The sequence below is a fragment of the Sciurus vulgaris genome (genome assembly GCF_902686455.1).
Source record: "Sciurus vulgaris genome assembly, chromosome: 5".
Lineage (NCBI taxonomy): Eukaryota > Metazoa > Chordata > Mammalia > Rodentia > Sciuridae > Sciurus > Sciurus vulgaris.
Window position 1 is genome coordinate 74643552 of NC_136465.1, and position 20400 is coordinate 74663951.

A 20400-nucleotide genomic window follows, 5' to 3' on the forward strand; every position below is an offset into this window, starting at 1 on the left:
AAGATTTAATGAACTAGCCTATGTGATAGTAGCCAGGACAGCACCTGGCACATGGACCCCAATGAGTGTTCCTGGGGACAATTAAGTACAAAACTATGTCTGTGTGCTGCCTGCCCCAGCCCTAGGGCCCTGACACTGCTACCACTGTGGGGTTGCTGGTCCCATCACCTCTGTCTCCTCCCACTCCTTCCATCACCTTGGGCTCTATTGTCTTCTCCACCTTTCCCTTCCTCTGCCTCCATCCTGTGCCTTCCTGTGCCTGAGCTGAGTGATTCTTGGGCACTGAGGGCCCTGCAGAGTATCCAGCCCAGGGCACTGTGGTTCCAGTGGACAGATGCTCTCCTGTCCTGGCCACACCTGTAATGAACCACCAAGTCCATTTAGGGAAACATTCTCTTATCTCACTTTAGCAAAGGCCCCTCTTTCTCTTCTTGCAAAATGGGCTGCTGGCCCATCTGGGAGCCATGACCACTCTTCACAGAGCCTTCACCAAGATTGATGGATGGAATTTCTTCTCTTTTCCAAAATGAAATTTTAACTGTGTTGTCTTAATAAACAGAGATGATGAGTTCAAATTATTATCTACAGGAAAACCAATAGGTTTGCAATAAGAACCACAATTTCTAATGACGAACAAAGGATTAGGAGAGGTGTAGAATATAATGTTAATGAGATAAGAATTGAGTCTATTGCGGTACTATGTCGTAGGAAGAGTGAACGTGGAATTAAAAGAAATAGGTTAGCATGACAAAGGAAGAAAGGGTTTCCAAGGAAACAGATATATAAGAGGAAAATAAAGTGAGAAAAATGTTAATAAAAGAAAAAATTAGGAATATAGTATGTATAATAGGAATAATCATAATACCACTAATTAAAAAAGAATTCTGCAATAAAATTATACTGTACTGTTCATACCTCTTATTCTTCAGTAGCCTGATGTCTGAATGGAACTTGATAATGTGGTGTCCTAAGAAGGGTGCTGTCCCACTACCTCCAGGTTTGGAATAATCAATTCTTATGGGCAAAGGCGACTCCCATGTTGATAGATGGTCAGCTGCAGTGTGGACACTAGACAGCACGGGCCTGGGCTGGGCACTCTCAATTTGTATGGCGGGCCTGATCTATTCATTCTTTTTTTTTTTTTTTTTTTTTGTGGTGCTGGGGATTGAACCCAGGGCTTTGGCTTGCAAGGCAAGCACTTTACCAACTGAGCTATCTCCCCAGCCCTATTCATTCTTAATATAAGAAAAGTGATTGACTTGTGAAATAACCTTGCTGCAGTCACTTATTACTTCCAGAAAATTCTGTTGTGTTTATTCTTTTGGATTTCTTACACAGATAATCCTTTAATCTGTAAACAAAGACAATAAGACTTCTTTCTTCCTCATCTGTATGTCTTTTATATTATTTTCTTGTCTTTCTGCATCACCATGGACTCCAGTGTGATATTAAAGGGAGTAGTGAGGGGAACATCATTGCCTTTTGCTGATCTTAACGGGGAAGCTTTGATCTTCCCACCATTATTTGTTATTTTGCTGTAGTTTTTTCATAGAACTTCTTTATCAAGTTGAGAAAATTCCTCCTCTATCAGTAGTTTTCTGACTTTTAACTGTGAAAAGGTGTTGATTTTGTCAAATGCTTTTCTGAATATATTAACATAATCATGTGATTTTTCTTCTCTCTTTGATGTGATGGATTCCATTAATTGCTTTTAGATTGTGGAACCAGGCTTATATACCTGGCATAAATCCTACTTGATCATGTTGCATTATTCTTTAAGTCTTCATTGGACTCTATTTACTAATATTTTCTTGGTGATTTAAAATCTATATTCATGAGAGATACTGGTGTATAATTTCATTTTCCTCTAATGTCTTTCTGTGTCTTTGGTCTTAGGGTAATGCTGGCTTTCTAAGGTGAGTTAGGTAGTTTTCCTTCTTGCTTTCTCTTTTGAATAAGAACTGTGAGAAGTGTCTGTTTAAACCACCTGGTCTGTGGCATTTAGTTATAACCCAAGCAGACAAAGTTTCTACTCCCCACTCATTCCTCACTCTTGTTACTTGGTGCTAAGTTCCTTGTGACAACAAATTCCTTTGCATGGAGACGAACTCTGGAATGTACGTGTGGTTGATCTTTGGTGACTGTTTTATGCCACTTCCTTTGTAGTTAGCAGACCTCTGATAGGTATTAATGTTGGTTCCTAGAACAAAGACAGTCTCTTGCAACTATTCAAGAGGTAGAGAATAGTCAACATTCAACATTCAACAAGAGTAGTGAAATATGTGTGTGTGTGTGTATAAAAGAGAGAGACAGATATATAGAGATAGATACTGGGGGGAGGGTACTGGGGATCAAAACTAAGGTCTTGGACATCCTCTGCAAGTGATCTACCACTGAGTTAAATCTCCAGCCTAAGAGCAACAAATCTTTGTTGATAATTTGGAAGAAAGAGGAAGACTTATTTTGCTTCAGCTCCTTCATTGGAAGCAATGGTTATTTTTTTTCAACTAGGGATAGAACCCTGGGGGGCTTAACCATTGAGCCACATCCCCAGCTCTTTTCCTTTTTCTTTTAAGATGGTGTCGCTCTAAGTTTCTAAGAATTCTGCTAAAGTTGCTGAGGCTGGCTTTGAAATTTGTCTGTACCCTGAGGTGAAGGGTGGCTGAACCTCAATTGATGAAAAGGAATTTGCTTCAGGGTTTTACTTTTCTCTCTCAGCAGGTGTTGATCAGCTCTTGTACTCTGACACTGAGGTTCCTCATATTATCTCATGGTGTTGCTTTAGTTTTTGTACTAAGGTTCCAGTTGAAAGCCAGGAAGAAGATATTTTGAGGTACACTTGTGTCTGCCCCTTTGACTATTCTGAACTGACAAAGCAGCCCACACTTTGCCTTTAACAATTCATTAGAAATTTATCTTATGTCCTATTTTTTGAGTGGATTATCTATGTTGGAATTTGGGTTACTTGGATGACTTTTGGCTTCTGTTAGAAGAGAAAGCTGAAAAAAGAAAAGGCATAATTTTGTAGTTCATTGATCTTCTCTTTATTGTTGAGGCAGGAAAAACATTATTGGTGATTTTCTATACACTCAGCAGAGGCAGGAGTCTGGATGATTGTTATTTTCAAGTTTGTGTCTGTTTATATCTGACTTCTATCATCTGTAGCTCTGTTTCTATTGTTTATTTATCTCCCACTACTTTATTCTGTCTGTCACCTTTTCTAAACAGGTTTTATTGAATGCTAGACTTTTTCAAATAAGAAATTTTGTTCCCATTTGATACTATTTTTCTATCTTTTATTTTTAATACAGTAGGACAAACGAAATCAGAACAAGTCATTTTGAGTGGCAATTTTGTTAAGGCAAAGACTACATCTGGTTTACCTCTTTTTAGGGTTTAACCCTCCTGAAACTTCATCTAAATATGTAGTTCAGGGGTCTCCTACACTTGGAAGATTAGGAGTTTTAACTTTAGTTTTCATAGCATCAGGGATCCACTGAGAACTAAATGATATAGTTTTTATTTTACCTTAATTTTAGTTATTTTTACACATCCACTGTACTTAGCATTTAGATTTGTTGTCTCATTTTGGGTTTTGTGTGTATGTGTGTATATATGTGACTTAGTTATGCTCATTTTTAATTACCTAATTTTTTTTTTTTTTTAAACTGGAGATTGAACTCAGGGGCACTTGACCACTGAGCCACATCCACGGCCCTATTTTGTATTTTATTTAGAGACAGGGTCTCACCGATTCACTTAGTGCCTCATTTTGTCTGAGGCTGGCTTTGAACTTGAGATCCTCCTGCCTCAGCCTCCCAAGCAGCTGGGATCACAGGCATGTGCCACTCTGCCTGACTGAATTACCTAAATTATTGATCATAGTTTTGATGTATTATTTCACAACCATTTTGAACTTTATATTTGATTTAGTTCACTGTAATGCCTTGGGTCATACTTTGCTCCTCTGTGTGATCCAATTGAATTTAGGCTCCTTTAAATAATTCCTTGTTTGGTTTGACACCAAGAATACTTGTTTATTTCTCTATTTTTTCTGAATTAATCTTCTAGTGGACTATGGATATCTTGTTGATCTTATGGAACTACCAACTTCTCTTAAATGCTAGCAAACTTTCTGTTGTTTTCCAGAGGTTCCTAAATATTCAAAAAATTTTAGAAGTATTAATCCCTTATTTTATATATATACATATATAAAGATATTCTTGTTCCACAGATTGCTTTCTCATTCTTTTCATTTTGTCTATTGTTAATTTTGTTATGCAATAGTTTTTGGTTTGATATAGTCCCACTTGTCCTCATTCTCTGTTCCAAATAAAGTCAGGGTACACTCTGACAACTGTGGATCTTCCTGTTCTCATAGAACAAAATTCCAGAGCAAAACTTTCCACATCTCTGGAGCTGGGGTTAAAATCCACTTTATTTGGACTTAGTTTCTTGCTCTGTAACTAGAGTACTAGTACTAAACTGATGTATTATCTGGTCCTCTCTATGGCTTTTCTTAGCATGGAACCTCAACCCTTGACCTAGCTGGGGAGAAGGTGAGAAATTGTGGTAGCCTTCCTGACATTAGAGAGGTACTGTAACACCAGATGAGAGTGTGGTAGAGAGGAGGCTTGTGTTCTTCACTGTACCCGTCAACTTTCATTATACTGAAATAAGTTGGGGAGGGGGAATGAATTATCATTCAAATACAGTAGATGTATCCTATCTTATGATATTTATTCAGATTTCTTGAACAAATATTCCTCTCTATTAAATGCCTGCTTTGGTTACATAAAATGTAATTTTCAGCTGTTCAGATGTTTCTCTGGGGAGAATTACAGAAATTTTCCCATATTGGTACTTTAGTGCATAACAAGATGGTCCTGCTTTATCTTATTTTTCCCTGCCTTGGAATCAAACATGGTTACAATTATGTTATAGGTATGCTAATACCAAAATAAGTCAAATTTTTGAGTTGGCTTGTTGCTGGTATTTAGTTATTTCTAGATCCTCTCAAAGGAAAGAGTTAGAAAAATGAACTCACAAAAATAACCTTATAGCCACATATCATTTCTATTCTACCTTTATCCGTGCACATACATGCAAGTACAAAAATAAACTTTATGTTTTCCTTTGGAAAGGGTACCATAATTACAATAACTGAATTATTTTCCTCATGTTATGCTTTACATGATTATATACCTTCACATGAGGGATATCAGTATTCTAGTCTTAACTAGGATGAAACCGCTGCGCTCTCTACCTCAAAAAGATGTATGGACACACTGAAAAATAGCTTAAAGAATGTAAAGTCTAGTGATGTTCTATCATTCAATAAAGTGGTAAAAGTAATTATTTCTATGAGGCTTTAATAAATCATGGATGCATGTTTTAATTTGCAGAACAATTACAAAAGCATAGTAAAATGTATAATTAAAAACTGGTAATGCACATATGAGAACTATTAATATATTTGATTAATGGAAAGTATAGCAAGGTAGAGGATTGAGAAGTGTATAACTAGCATGTAAAAGTTCTTGGATCATAGATATAAATGCATCTATATTGAGTGAATTGGGTTCTCTTGTGATGCAGAGTTATATGACTTTCATATATGTTGGATATAAACTGTTTATCATATCTATAATTTGCAAATATTTTCTCCCATTCCACAGGTTGCTTTTTAATTTTGTCAATTTTTTTTGCTTGTCTGTACTGAAACTTTTTGTTTAATATAGTTCTATTAGTTTGTTTTTGCTGTCTGTGCTTTTGGTGTCAGATCCAAAAATTAATTGCTAAAACTAATATCAAGGAGACTTTTCTTTATGTTTTCTTCTTGAAGTTTTAGATTCTTACCTTTAAAAGTTTAATCCTTTCCAATTTAATATTCATATGTGGCATAAGACAAGGGGTTAAATTTATTCTTCTGCATGCATATGCCCAGTTTTTCCAATATAATTCATTGGAATTATTTTTCTTTCCCCATTGTGTATTTTTGGTGCTCTTATAAGTCATTATCTGACTACATTTAGGGAAATAAATGGATAAATGTGTAAATAATTGTGGGACACATACACAAAGGTTTGCTATTCATCCATTAAAAAGAAGATATTTTCTCATTTGTGACAGCCTAGGTGAACCTACAAAACATAATGATAAGTAAAACAGGGAAGGGGAGAACTTGAGTTACACTGTTATGAAGTCCTTAAAGTGGTAGAATATTAACTGTGGTAACAGTTCATATAACAATACCTACAGGAACTAATGATAGTTAAAAAGGCAGTAGAAAGATCAAAATGAAATATTACATATATTCATTAACTGGAAGAAGACAGAAAATGATAAAGGGGAAGTAAAAGTTAGTACAACACAGGTTAATTTGAGATAATAAACCATCACTTATATTAGAAGATAATGCTGACTCTCAGTACTAATACTGACCCCAGTTAATGAAAAGGGGTAACTGTAAAAATTATAGACTTTAAGGTTAAAACCTATTACTCCCGCTTCACGTGTGGTGAAAGTGACCTGCTGAATATCTCAAATCAAATCATGAAGATCAAAGCCATGGAAGTTAAGTGTTAAGGAGAGAGATGCCAGTTGTAGGCCCTTGCAGCCTAAAGTCATCCAGGATCTAGGTAATGATGGAACCCTTCTAAAGGCTATGCAAATCTGGGGGATCACCTGATGTCCTGATCAGGGTGATCATGAGGATCCTCACAACAGGAAGTCAGTCAGTGTACATTTTGCAAAGTGGAGGATTATTGAAGAGGGAAATATCCCTGATGCTTCCAACAGAAGCTGGGTGTGGTCAGCACAACTAGTAGAGAAAAGGTGAAGGAGTCAAAAGGCTTTTTACAAGTTACCAAAAGGAACCTCTGAGGAACCTCAGAGGTCCTTAGTAATAGATCAGAACAAGGTCAATTTTTGACCAGTTTGTTCTTAAACACCTGTCAGGAAAGTATAACCAAAACACAGCCATAAGTGGACATTTCAAAGGAAAATTCTTTAAGAGTATATTCTTTTAATACAACATGAGATGCACACTTGGGTCAGCCCTACCAATAGTAAGTAGAGAGGCTACAAAGAAAGAGGTCTGATGCATGAGTGTCTGATAAAACTATCAAGAGACTCTGCAAAATCTTGTTTTCCCTGAATTAATTTTCGTCTGATCATGGTTAAAAAAAAAAAGAAAGAAAGAAATGCAAATCCTGGGATGTGTATAGTCAAATAAAAACATAAATGCTTACTTGCTGACCTTTTGGCTGCAGCCACTATTAAGACTTCTGGTAACTATATGTCTGCTCCCATTGCTCAACCCTTGTCCTTTTAATCTTCTAATAAAGTATCTATCATCCAGATGACAAGAATTACATGTTAAGAGGATGGCAACACTGAAATTCCAGTCAGTCCCCCAACTGAGACCAGGGTTTCTCTGTGAGTTCATGGAGAGGCCACAAAGGAGGAACTGAACACTGCCAAGAAGGAGGTGAGCAAGCTCACAGTGGATCCTCCCTGACAGCTGAAGCTTGAGATGACTGCACACCAACTGGCCCCTTGACTGTACTACTGAGAACCCTGACCTAGACACACCAGATAAAAAAGAACTGGCGAGAACAGAGGGTCATTCCAGAGACATGTATAAAACACAGATTTGCAGGTATGTGGCCCACCAAGGAGGACATTGTCTATGTGCTGGGCTGGACCCCACTGCCCACTCTGCACAATAGGGAGCACAGGGGCTCTGCAAGGCCTGTGAGGTCTGGTGGCTGTGCACTGTCCTAGGTTGCCCTCAGTACAGCCCTGTCCATCTGCCTGAGCCTCTGAGTCCTGGATGACTAGTGAGACTGCAGGCTCAAAGTGGCTCCGGATCCTGACAGGAAAGTGCTGACTAGCATGGCCTCAGGAGTCTTGCCTCCAAATGAACAACCATATTCCATGTTGGTGAATAATAGTGGTAAGCTGAAAACACAAAAGGAAATTCAGAACGTCCAACACCAAAGTACAAAAAGTGGGAGAGCATTTATGACATGTCATCCCTGAACACATGGAGTACTCCATGGTGTGTAGTGGTAAAGCATGCAAGAGTGGAAGGTCAGTCTTCAGTAGTGAGCAAGAGCAAGCCATTAAGGGTGTTTGTTCATCTTCGGTCACTGACAGTATCCTGGCCATTGTTTGCACATTATCTGAACTCCCCAAGAAGTACCACATCATCGAGCAGTTCCTGAGTCATGGTCTAATAACAATATTCAACCTGCAGTGCCATTCTAGCTGTGGGAATGCTCTGGAACAAGAAAGTGGTTTCATGTACCTTCCTGAAGCATTCATGGAGGTTGGCATTTATTTCTACAATTTTGAATGGAAGGATTATGGTGTATCATCTCTTACCACCATCTTAGATATGGTGACAGTGATGATATTCACCTTACACAGGAAGGAAAAGTAGCTATTCATTTTTATGCAGGGTTTAGCCGGACAAGTGTTTTAATAGCATGTTATTTAGTTTTTGCAACAAGAATGACTTCTGGCCAAGCAATTATATTTAAGTGGGCCAAGTGACCCAATTCCACACAAATCAGAGGGCAACTGCTGTGTGTATGGAAATTTACTCAGTTTCTGATTCCTCTCTGTAGTATTTTCTCTTGCTATGATTCCAAAGCACAAGGACATAATTTGCCCAGTACCTAATTCACCAGTGTCATCTGCTTCATGGTTATGAGGCATGGCTTCTGAAACATGCCAAAAATCATCCATCTGGTCTGCAAATTGCTGCCAGACTTGACAGAAAACAGGCCAGTGGTGACGAAGGACATGTTGAAAGGAGCTGGACTCTCTGATGAAATCAAAAAGACTGTGTCTGAGGTGGTCACAGTGCAGCTGGGTAAAGAGTTATTGAGGCACAACAGTGATGCCTCAGACCCATTTCACCCTACTGCAGTGGTGGCAGAGTTTTAGAATCAGGATGTGATTTTTTTCCAATGAGCAAGAGTTTGACTCCCTTTGGAAGAGGTATAATGTGAAGTGACTTATCTGAAGAGGCGATTCAGCTACAATCACTCAGATTTAAAGAGGGCCGAAGCTCTCCTGGATCTTGAAGAGACTCCATGGACTGTGTCTGCCCAGGACTTGATGAGCCACAACCTCCAGCAGTAGATGCCTATGAGACATGCTTACATCTCACCATCTTTAGGTCTACAGTGGCCGAAGGAGGCATTGGTTTACACACATTTTCTTCCTGGAGTCACTCTAAGTGTGGTTTGGAAAGACTCAAGGATGTTGAATCACCACTTTTCTGTAGGAGAGACATTCTAAAGGAAGTAAAATGAAGTAGAACCTTCTCTGTGGATATTTCTGGTTCATGCAATTCTGGGGAATCAGTTACACCCAACTTTGCAAATGTTCATAAGTTTCTAAACTCTTCTCATCAGTAAGTGGCCCACTGTTGTGAACCACACAGTAGTTGGGGCCCAGGCTCTGTGGAGGAGGAGGGCAGGATTTGCTGCAGCCCTCCAGACTGTGGCTTCAGTCCCAAGACACAGTTCTTGGGTAGATGTGAAACCCAGAAGAGCAGAGGTCTATCTGAAGCAGTGCCACGTGCTGACTTGCCATCTGAATTGAGTGTTGAAGCAAGGAGAATATTGGCAGCCATAGGCCTGGCAAGTTTAAATGAATTTGTAGAAAAGGAGGAAGTGAAAAGGAAGGTAGAAATGTGGCAGAAAGAACTAAATTCCCAAGATGGAGGGTGGGAAAGAATAAGTAGTGAGAGAGATCCTTTCGTCCTGTGTCGTTTGATGTGGTCTTGGTTGGAGCAACTAATGGGCCTACAATCACCAAAGAGGATGTGGACACATTGGTTGACAGACAAGCGGGTGCCACTGAAGTCCTGTTCTTATTAGAGAAGGGATAGCACCAGACTATCCTTTCATTGTGGCATTGCTTAGTGAATCTGCAGACAATGCCCACAGAGGTGGAGGAAGCGTGCCTTGCCCACACCAGGAAGACTTTCACTAAGGTGAATTTTAATTCTGAAAATGGACCAATAGTTTACAACACCCTGAAGAAAATATTTAAGCAGATTTTTGGGGGGGAAAGAAAAATGGCAAAATACAGCCCCAAACCAGACCTCTTGTGAAGCTGTTTCTTCGCATGATGAATATTTCAGACCTAAATATCAGGATAACATTTCTGTCCATAAAGACAGAAATGAAGCTTGTGGAGCTAGTTTTTCTCAAAGCACTTTATTTTGAATGTTATTGGCTTGTGCTGAGAATGATCATTCTTGTTTGGAGCAATTATGTATTTAATTTAATTTAATTTAATTTTTATTTTTTTAAATTTATTTAAAAAATTTAAATTTATTTTGTATACAAATGGGATATATACTTTTTCTCTGTACATGAAGTAAAGGCATATCATTTGTGTAGTCATACATTTACATAGGATAATAGTTTTCATTCATTCTGTTATTTTTTCCTTCCCCCAATCCCTTCCACCCCTCTTTTTCCTCTATGCAGTCCCTCCTTCCTCCATTTATGTATTTAAAAATATCCTTGAGCTACATCTTAGTCTTGAAAAATTGCCATAGCAAGAAAAATTGCCGCTTTCTTTTATGTATCCAACTGAATTAATATTTTTATATTAACATTTTAAGTATACATGTTTACCTTAATTCTTTTTGATATTTCCAAGAAAAGTAATTCTTTCCAAAACAATTATTTTCCTGATAGAACTTTTCCTGGGAATTTTACCAAACAGATAATTTTAGGAGTAAAACCTTACTATGCATATGGACACATGACCTGAGAAAGTCACCAAGTATCTTAAACTGTTTTATATTTGTCACTAAGAAGGCTATTGATACATTTTAAAGGACTTTTTAAAGTGTTTGAAATTTCTTGGCTTTTCTTTTTATAAATGTGACAAAGAGTTTCAGAGTGCATTATTTTTCAGAATGATTTAGTTTTACTTTAGTGGATGGACTGTGAAGTGACCAAGATTTTTACTTGTAGAAAGCAGGCTTGCCCTTTGTCAGGCTTCCAGATGACTTTTCTAGCCTTGGCTCTCACAGGAGGCAGAAGTAATTCTCAACACACCAGGTCTTATCCCCTCTCTTGATTTGCTGCTGAGCTAAATCACATCTTACACTTCTGGGATCAGAAGTGGGCAGTGTGGGAAGTTGCTAAGGAGTAGCACTCGCCTTAGTCTTTCCAGGTACCCCACAGAAAGTACAGTCATGCAGGGGCTGCGCTCTGCCAACCCTGCTCTTTCCAGGTGCCACAGACACTCTGCAAAGGTAATTCAGTCAGAATCAGTCAGCTTGTGCTAATACCCCATCTGCACAGATGATGGCCTGGAATGGGCCTCAAACTCCCAAATCTGCAGTTCCATGGGCCACCTTTCTCAGGCCTCTGTCTTTGGCTGACTTTTTGCCAATTGTAATTAGAGAATTACAGTTTTTAAATTGAATTGGACCCCTGGTTGCATTCACCCTAACTGGCTTCAGATAAGAAAGGGTGACTGCCTGAACTCTTTTCTTGTAGGTCAAACTATGAATCAAACTTGAAACCATAACTTTTATTTAAATTAAATTAATATGTGTGAGTATCAAAGGGCAAGCCACAGAAAGGATATCAGCTTCTTCAGTAAAAGTGATATTAATCAGACCAATTTCAAACTAAGAAGGTACTACTTAGTTTTCAAGATGGAATTTTAGGAAAAGCAAAACTAATCAAACATGTGAAATTTCTACAACTCCTTCATATCTGAATTGTGGGTCTAACACCTCAGAAAATATTTGAGTCATTATCGGTCTGACTAATCTAATAGCAAAGGATAACTACAGGGTTCTTCCACATTGTTTAAAGTTTCTTAGGAAATCAAATCCAATGGCCATTGACAAATTGGCTAGCCCACTCTGTAGGAAAGAAGGAGAGGAAACAATAGCGTTGTATCTAGAGATACATTGTGAAGAGTTTTACAAAAAAAAAAAATTGCTTGTCCTGGCCTCCATCAACCTCAAGAGGTCATGTGACACCACAGCTCTTTTTATCAGTTCTTTTTCTTTTCTTTTTTTTTTTTTTATTGTAAACAAATGGGATACATGTTGTTTCTCTGTTTGTACATGGCACAAAGGCATACCATTTGTGTAATCATAAATTTACATAGAGTAATGTTGTTTGATTCATTCTGTTATTTTTTCCCTTCCCCCCACCCCTCCCACCCCTCTTTACCCTCTATACAGTCCTTCCTTCCTCCATACTTGCCCCCCTCCCTAACCCTAACTCTAACCCTAACACTAACCCTTCCCTCCCCCCCATTATGTGTCATCCTCCACTTATTAGCGATATCATTCGTCCCTTGGCTTTTTGAGATTGGCTTATCGCACTTAGCATGATATTCTCCAATTTCATCCATTTGCCGGCAAATGCCATAATTTTATCATTCTTTATGGCTGAGTAATATTCCATTGTATATATATACCACAGTTTCTTTATCCACTCATCAATTGAAGGGCATCTAGGTTGGTTCCACAGTCTGGCTATTGTGAATTGAGCAGCTATGAACATTGATGTGGCTGTATCTCTGTAGTATGCTGATTTTAAGTCCTTTGGGTATAGGCCAAGGAGTGGGATAGCTGGGTCAAATGGAGGGTCCATTCCGAGTTTTCTAAGGAATCTCCACACTGCTTTCCAGAGTGGCTGCACTAATTTGCAGCCCCACCAGCAATGTAAGAGTGTACCTTTCTCCCCACATCCTCGCCAACACCTGTTGTTGCTTGTATTCTTGATAATCGCCATTCTAATTGGGGTGAGATGGAATCTTAGGGTAGTTTTGATTTGCATTTCTCTTATTACTAGAGATGTTGAACATTTTTCCATATGTTTGTTGATTGCTTGTAGATCTTCTTCTGTGAAGTGTCTATTCATTTCCTTAGCCCATTTGTTGATTGGGTTATTTGTATTCTTCGTGTAGAGTTTTTTGAGTTCTTTATAGATTCTGGAGATTAGTGCTCTATCTGAAGTATGATTGGCAAAGATATTCTCCCACTCTGTAGGCTCTTTCTTCGCATTGCTGATAGTTTCCTTTGCTGAGAGAAAGCTTTTTAGTTTGAATCTATCCCAGTGGTTGATTCTAGCTTTTATTTCTTGTGCTATGGGAGTCCTGTTAAGGAAGTCTGATCCTAGACCAATAAGGTGAAGATTTGGACCTACTTTTTCTTCTATAAGATGCAGGGTCTCTGGTCTGATTCCGAGGTCCTTAATCCATTTTGAGTTTAGTTTCGTGCATGGTGAGAGATATGGGTTTAGTTTCATTCTGTTGCATATGGATTTCCAATTCTCCCAGCACCATTTGTTGAAGAGGCTATCTTTTCTCCATTGCATATTTTTGGCCCCTTTGTCTAGTATGAGAAAATTGTATTTATTTGGGTTTGTGTCCGTGTCCTCTATTCTGTACCATTGATCTACCTTTCTATTTTGGTACCAATACCATGCCGTTTTGGTTACTATTGCTTTGTAGTAGAGTTGAAGATCTGGTATTGCAATACCCCCTGTTTCACTCTTCCTGCTAAGGATTGCTTTAGCTATTCTGGGTTTCTTATTCTTCCAGATGAATTTCATGATTGCTTGCTCTATTTCTGTAAGGTACGTCATTGGGATTTTAATTGGAATTGCATTGAATTTGTATAGCACTTTAGGTAGTATGGCCATTTTGACAATATTAATTCTTCCTATCCAAGAACATGGAAGATCTTTCCATCTTCTAAGGTGTTCTTTAATTTCTTTCTTTAGTGTTGTATAGTTCTCATTGTAGAGGTCTTTCACCTCTTTTGTGAGATTGATTCCCAAGTATTTTATTTTTTTCGAGGCTATAGTGAATGGGGTAGTTTTCCTAATTTCTCTTTCTGAAGATTCATCACTTATGTATAAAAATGCGTTGGATTTATGGGCATTGATCTTGTAACCTGCTACTTCACTGAATTCACTTATGAGTTCTAAGAGTTTTCTGGTGGAATTTCCAGGTTCCTCTAAATATATAATCATGTCATCAGCGAACAGGGATAGTTTGAGTTCTTCTTTTCCAATTCGTATCCCTTGAATTTCTTTGGTTTGTCTAATTGCTCTGGCCAGAGTCTCAAGAACGATGTTGAATAGAAGTGGTGAAAGAGGGCATCCCTGCCTTGTTCCAGTTTTTAGGGGGAATGCTTTCAGTTTTTCACCATTTAGAATGATATTAGCCATGGGCTTAGCATAAATGGCCTTTACAATGTTAAGGAATGTTCCCACTATCCCTATTTTTTCTAGTGTTTTGAGCATGAAGGGATGCTGTATTTTATCAAATGCTTTTTCTGCATCTATTGAAATAATCATGTGATTCTTGACTTTAAGTCTATTAATATGGTGAATTACATTTATTGATTTCCTGATGTTGAACCAACCTTGCATACCTGGGATGAAGCCCACTCGATCATGGTGCACTATCTTTTTAATATGTTTTTGTATGCGATTTGCTAAAATTTTGTTGAGAATTTTTGCGTCGATGTTCATTAAGGATATTGGTCTGAAATTTTCTTTCCTTGATGAGTCTCTGTCTGGTTTAGGTATCAGGGTGATATTGGCTTCATAGAATGAGTTTGGGAGGGTTCCCTCCTCTTCTATTTTATGAAATACTTTGAGAAGTATTGGAATGAGCTCTTCTTTAAAGGTTTTGTAGAACTCGGCTGAGAACCCATCTGGTCCCGGACTTTTCTTTGTTGGAAGACTTTTGATGACTTCTTCTATTTCAGTACTTGAAATTGGTCTATTTAAATTGTTTATGTCCTCCTCGTTCAGTTTAGGCAATTCATATGTCTCTAGAAACCTGTTGATGTCTTCGAAATTTTCTATTTTGTTGGAGTATAGATTTTCAAAATAGCTTCTAATTATGTTTTGTATTTCAATCGTGTCTGTTGTGATATTTCCTTGTTCATTCCGAATTTTAGTGATTTGGGTTTTCTCTCGTCTTCTCTTTGTTAGTGTGGCTAAAGGTTTATCAATTTTGTTTATTTTTTCGAAGAACCAACTATTTATTTCGTCAATTTTTTGTATTGTTTCTTTTGTTTCAATTTCATTGATTTCGGCTCTGAGTTTAACTATTTCCTGTCTTCTACTACTTTTGGTGTTGGTCTGTTCTTCTTTTTCTAGGGCTTTGAGCTGTAGCGTTAGGTCGTTTATTTGTTGAGTTTTACTTCTTTTATTAAATGCGCTCCATGAAATAAATTTCCCTCTGAGTACTGCTTTCATAGTGTCCCAGAGATTTTGATATGATGTTTCATTGTTCTCATTTACCTCTAAGAATTTTTTAATTTCCTTCCTAATATCTTCTGTTATCCATTCATCATATAATAGCATATTGTTTAATCTCCAGATGTTGGAATAGTTTCTGTGTTTTACTCTTTCATTTATTTCTAACTTCAATCCATTATGATCTGATAGAATACATGCTAGTGTCTCTATCTTCTTGTATTTGCTAACATTAGCTTTGTGGCATAATATATGGTCTATTTTAGAGAAGGACCCATGTGCTGCTGAGAAGAAAGTGTATTCGCTCTTGGTTGGATGGTATATTCTATAAATGTCCGTTAAGTCTAAATTATTGATTGTGTTATTGAGATCTATGGTTTCTTTGTTCAATTTTTGTCTGGAAGATCTGTCCAGTGGTGAGAGAGGCGTGTTAAAATCACCTAGTATTATTGTGTTATGGTCTATTTGGTTTCTGAAATTGAGAAGGATTTGTTTGACATACATGGATGAGCCACTGTTTGGGGCATAGATGTTTATGATTGTTATATCTTGCTGATTTATGCTTCCCTTAAGCAGTATGAAATGACCTTCTTTATCCCTTCTGACTAACTTTGGCTTGAAGTCCACACTATCGGAAATGAGGATGGATACTCCAGCTTTTTTGCTGAGTCCATGCGCATGGTATGTTTTTCCCCATCCTTTCACCTTTAGTCTATGGGTATCTTTTTCTATGAGGTGAGTCTCTTGCAGGCAACATATTGTTGGATCTTTCTTTTTAATCCAATCTGCCAGTCTATGTCTTTTGATTGATGAATTCAGGCCATTAACATTCAGGGTTATTATAGAGATATGATTTGGTTTCCCGGTCATTTGGTTCATTTTTTAAATTCTATTTATTTATTTCTTTGACACAACTTGTTTCCTCCTTTATTTGACAATTCCTTTAGGATAATTCCTCCCTTTGTTGATTTGCTGCTTTGTTTTTCATCTCTTCCTCATGGAATATTTTGCTGAGAATGTTTTGTAATGCTGGCTTTCTTTTTGTAAATTCTTTTAGCTTTTGTTTATCATGGAAGGATTTCATTTCATCGTCAAATTTGAAGGTAAGTTTTGCTGGGTATAAGATTCTTGGTTGGCATCCATTTTCTTTCAGGGCTTGAAAAATGTTGTTCCAGGCCCTTCTAGCTTTTAGGGTCTGGATTGAAAAGTCTGCTGATATCCGTATTGGTTTCCCCCTGAATGTAATTTGGTTCTTTTCTCTCACAGCTTTTAAAATTCTGTCTTTATTTTGTATGTAAGGTATTTTCATTATAATGTGCCTTGGTGTGGGTCTGTTGTAATTTTGTGTATTTGGAGTTCTATAAGCCTCTTGAACTTGATTTTCCATTTCATTCTTCAGATTTGGGAAATTTTCTGATATTATTTCATTGAATAAATTGTTCATTCCTTTGGCTTGTTTCTCTAGGCCTTCCTCAATCCCAATAATTCTTAAATTTGGCCTTTTCATGATATCCCATAGTTCTTGTAGATTCTGTTCATGATTTCTTACCATCTTCTCTGTTTGTTCAACTTTGTTTTCAAGGTTAAATATTTTGTCTTCAATGTCTGAGGTTCTGTCTTCCAGGTGTTCTATCCTATTGGATATGCTTTCTATGGAGTTCTTAATTTGGTTTATTGTTTCTTTCATGTCAAGGATTTCTGTTTGGTTTTTTTTCAATATCTCTAACTCTTTATTGAAATGATCTTTTGCTTCTTGTATTTGCTCTTTTAACTGTCGATTGGTGCGATCATTCAATGCTTGCATTTGCTCTTTCATCTCATCGTTTGCTTCTCTGATCATTTTAATTATGTACATTCTGAACTCCTTTTCTGTCATTTCTTCTGCCATGCTGTCATTGGGTTTTATTGATGTAACATCTAGATTTGTTTGCAGCATTTTCTTTCCTTGTTTTCTCATATTGTTCAGGTATCAGTTGACCGCTGAGATATTGCAGATTTCCTCTATTGACTTACAATGTCCCTGAAGATTTCTATATATATCCCCCCTTAGCCTTCAGTAGGCTGAAGTCTTGGAGGAAGTTGATAATGCGGAGCTCCACAAGGAAGCTGCCTCTCTAGGAGTGGTGGCCTTCAGGAGGGGTATAATCCCTGCTAGTGGGCAGAGGTGCCTCCACTTGTTGACCAATGGTCATCCAAAGGGGACCTAGGCTGCGGGCTGAGGCAAGGCCTGTTTGGGCCTGAGTCTCTAGTTTTACCGTCCTTGTGGGGAAACCTCACCCAGCAGGGAAGACTCACCCGGTGGGGAGGTCTCGCTGGTCAGTACCCTCCTAGAGGTTCCCCTCAATTACAGCTACCACCTGGGCTGGGCTGCCTTCCTCTGCAAAGTTCTCAGGGGCCCGGCCCTACCTCCTGGGCCTGGGAGCCTCACCCTTCGCAGATGAATCTCCTTAGGCTGCCCCTCCTCAGAGAATATGCCCTCAGGCCTGGAACCTTTGCTCCGCCCTAAGCCTGTCTCTGTGCAGCTCTTCCACCCAGAAGCCTCCTAGATCCTGGGACCCTGCTCTGCCCCTAATTGCCTGGCTATGCGGCCCCTCCTCTGAGCAGCCACCTGGGGCCCCGTACAATCTCTCTGAGTCCCAGAGACCCGCCACACGCCTCTTCCTCCAGACAGCTGCCCAGTATTCCGGTGCGGTCACTAGGAGTCCAAGAAACTCACTGCGTGCCTCCACCTCCCACCAACCACCCGTAGCCCTGGGCAATCAATCACTCCGAGTCAAAGTGACCCTCCCCGTTCCTCCTCCTCCTCCAGATAACCCCCCGAGTGTTCAGGAGTGGTCGCTCTGGGTGGCTCTGAATCCACGTGACCCGCTGCACGGGTCCTATGGGCAACCGCCTGGAGCTCTTGGTGCGGCCACTCAAGACCAAGCGACCCACCACGCTTCCTCTCCAGGCAGCCCCCCTGTGTTCAGGCGCTGTCCCTTTAAGTCCAAACAACTCACCACTCGCCTTCTCCTCTGAGCAGCCGCCTGGAGCGCCAATGCAGTCACTGCGAGTCCAAAGGATCCGCCGTGCTTCTCCTCCTCCTCCGAGCAGGCCCCGGGGTTCAGAAGTGGTCCGAGTCCAAACAGCCCGCCACGCAGCCTCTCCTCTGGCAACCGCCTGAAGCTCTGGTGTAGTCACCCCGAATCCAAGCGGCCGCGTTCCTCTTCCTCCTCCTCGTCCTCAGGGCAGGCCCCGGGGTTCAGAAGCGTCGTTCTGAGTCCAAACAGCTCGCCGCGGAGTTTCTCTTCTGGCAACCGCCTGTAGCTCTGGTGCAGTCTCTCCGAATCCAAGTGGCCACGCTCCTCCTCCTCCTCCTCAGGGCAGGCCCCGGTGTCCTGAGTCCACACAGCTCTCCTCGCCACTCCTCCCCTGGGCAGCCGCCGGATCCCCAGTGGTTGCTCCGAGTCCCAGCGCTGTGCCGAGTGGCCTCCTTTTCGGCGCTCCTAGTTGTCCGAGTTCACTGCTCCAGCGGGGGGAGGGGCGTCTCACTGGCAGCTCTACTTCACAAAGTTTCCTGCGTTCCGGGACCACTGTCCCATCCGGGACGCCTCCCCAATGGGAGAGACTCACCCAGCTGCTTTGAGTTGGTCCCAAGTGTCTCAATATCTCCTCTTTTGAATCCTGAGTCCTGGAGCAACATGAAATGCAGCCACCCTCTAGGCCGCCATCTTGAAACCCAGTTCTTTTTCTCTCTTTTATTCCTTGACCAAAAAAACCAGGTATTTCCTTGTATGTCTGAAATACTTGTTTCAAATTATAGAATAATCATGTTTTAACAATATCACTGCACATCTGAAAATCCAGGTACATTAGCTTGAAAGGAGATATGATCAGGCTATGTACAAGTGGTGTACTTATTTGAATAAAAGTGAAAAGAAAAACCCCAAAACAAAACAAAACAAAGTACAGATTTGCAGACAAGTCTGATGTATTTAGGGAATAGTTTGTTATTGCAGACAGTTGCTAATCACTCTTTCCTAAAACGACTGTATGTGTATATCTAATGAGATCCACAATGAAGGTACATCTCCAAATGTGGAGACTTCATAGTACAAACTAAGGCCTTTGAACTTTCTAATATAGCTAAATATTTCCCAATTCTGAATTACAGAATTTCATGGAAAGTTTTTGAAAAAATTACTGCACATATGGTTCATGAATTTTAGAATTTTAAAAATAATTTTATATATATTATTGGCAGGAATATGCATTTTATTTTTAAATAAAATATTTAAGTTATAAAAGTAAAGAATGCCAGACTTGGGAAGTCAAAGGTGAAATGCTTTCTCTGGTATGGTGAATTTAAGACAAATGAGAAAATTTTAAATGGGGGGAATCCATGATAATAGAAGAGAGTTCAATGGAGTATAGGAAGAGAATTGGGGGTGGGGGAGGCACATGAAAAGTGAGGAGCTATGTAGGGGTGCCAGGCTAGCTCAGGCATAGGTAATGACTGCGGATTCAAGGCCCCAGACTCTGGGAATTGGGTGGAAGCAGGCTTGTGGTGAGCAGCCTGCAAACTCTTTTATTGAAGGAACAGGTATACATTTTATAAGTTTTTTGCCCAATCACAATGTGCCACGGGGGATCAGACCACCAGGCTCCTATACAGATTTCCTTGGTAACACTAGGTCAACTTGGGCCAGTTGTTTACATTCCTAGGTGGTCAGAGCGGAATGCCTCTCTCTGCAAGTTTACACACTTGAGACATAACTGCTTTGAGTGAAGAACTAGGATTTCTACCAACAGAAATGCAGGATGAAATTGACCAAATTATGCTATGTACACATATGAATATGCCAGATTGAATTCAACCTTTATGTGTACCGGTAAATTAACAAACAAAAAGCAATAAAATATAAGGGAGAACAGTAAAGTACTGGCAGGGGAGCAGGGGAGGAGAGGAGAGGAGGGAAAGTGGAAGTACTAGGGATGGTAATAGAGGAAATTATATTAAATGCAAGTATGAATATGTCAAAATGAATCACACTATTATGTATAACTATAATGCATTAATAAAAACAGAAGGAGCTGAGGCTGTAGCTCAGTGGCAGAGTGCTTGCCTACCATGTGT

The 20400-nt window shown here is 39.4% G+C and overlaps 1 protein-coding gene and 1 pseudogene across 2 annotated transcripts in view; one reads left to right on the plus strand and one right to left on the minus strand.

Moving 5' to 3' along the window:
* Window positions 1–20400, minus strand: part of LOC306661051 (antigen WC1.1-like) — a gene marked incomplete at its 3' end in the record, with an annotated part of 301199 nt that overhangs the window by 153780 nt on the left and 127019 nt on the right.
* On the plus strand, window positions 7788–9156 carry LOC306662209 (protein tyrosine phosphatase domain-containing protein 1-like; annotated as a pseudogene). Its single transcript has one exon. The product of its transcript is annotated as a protein tyrosine phosphatase domain-containing protein 1-like (transcript).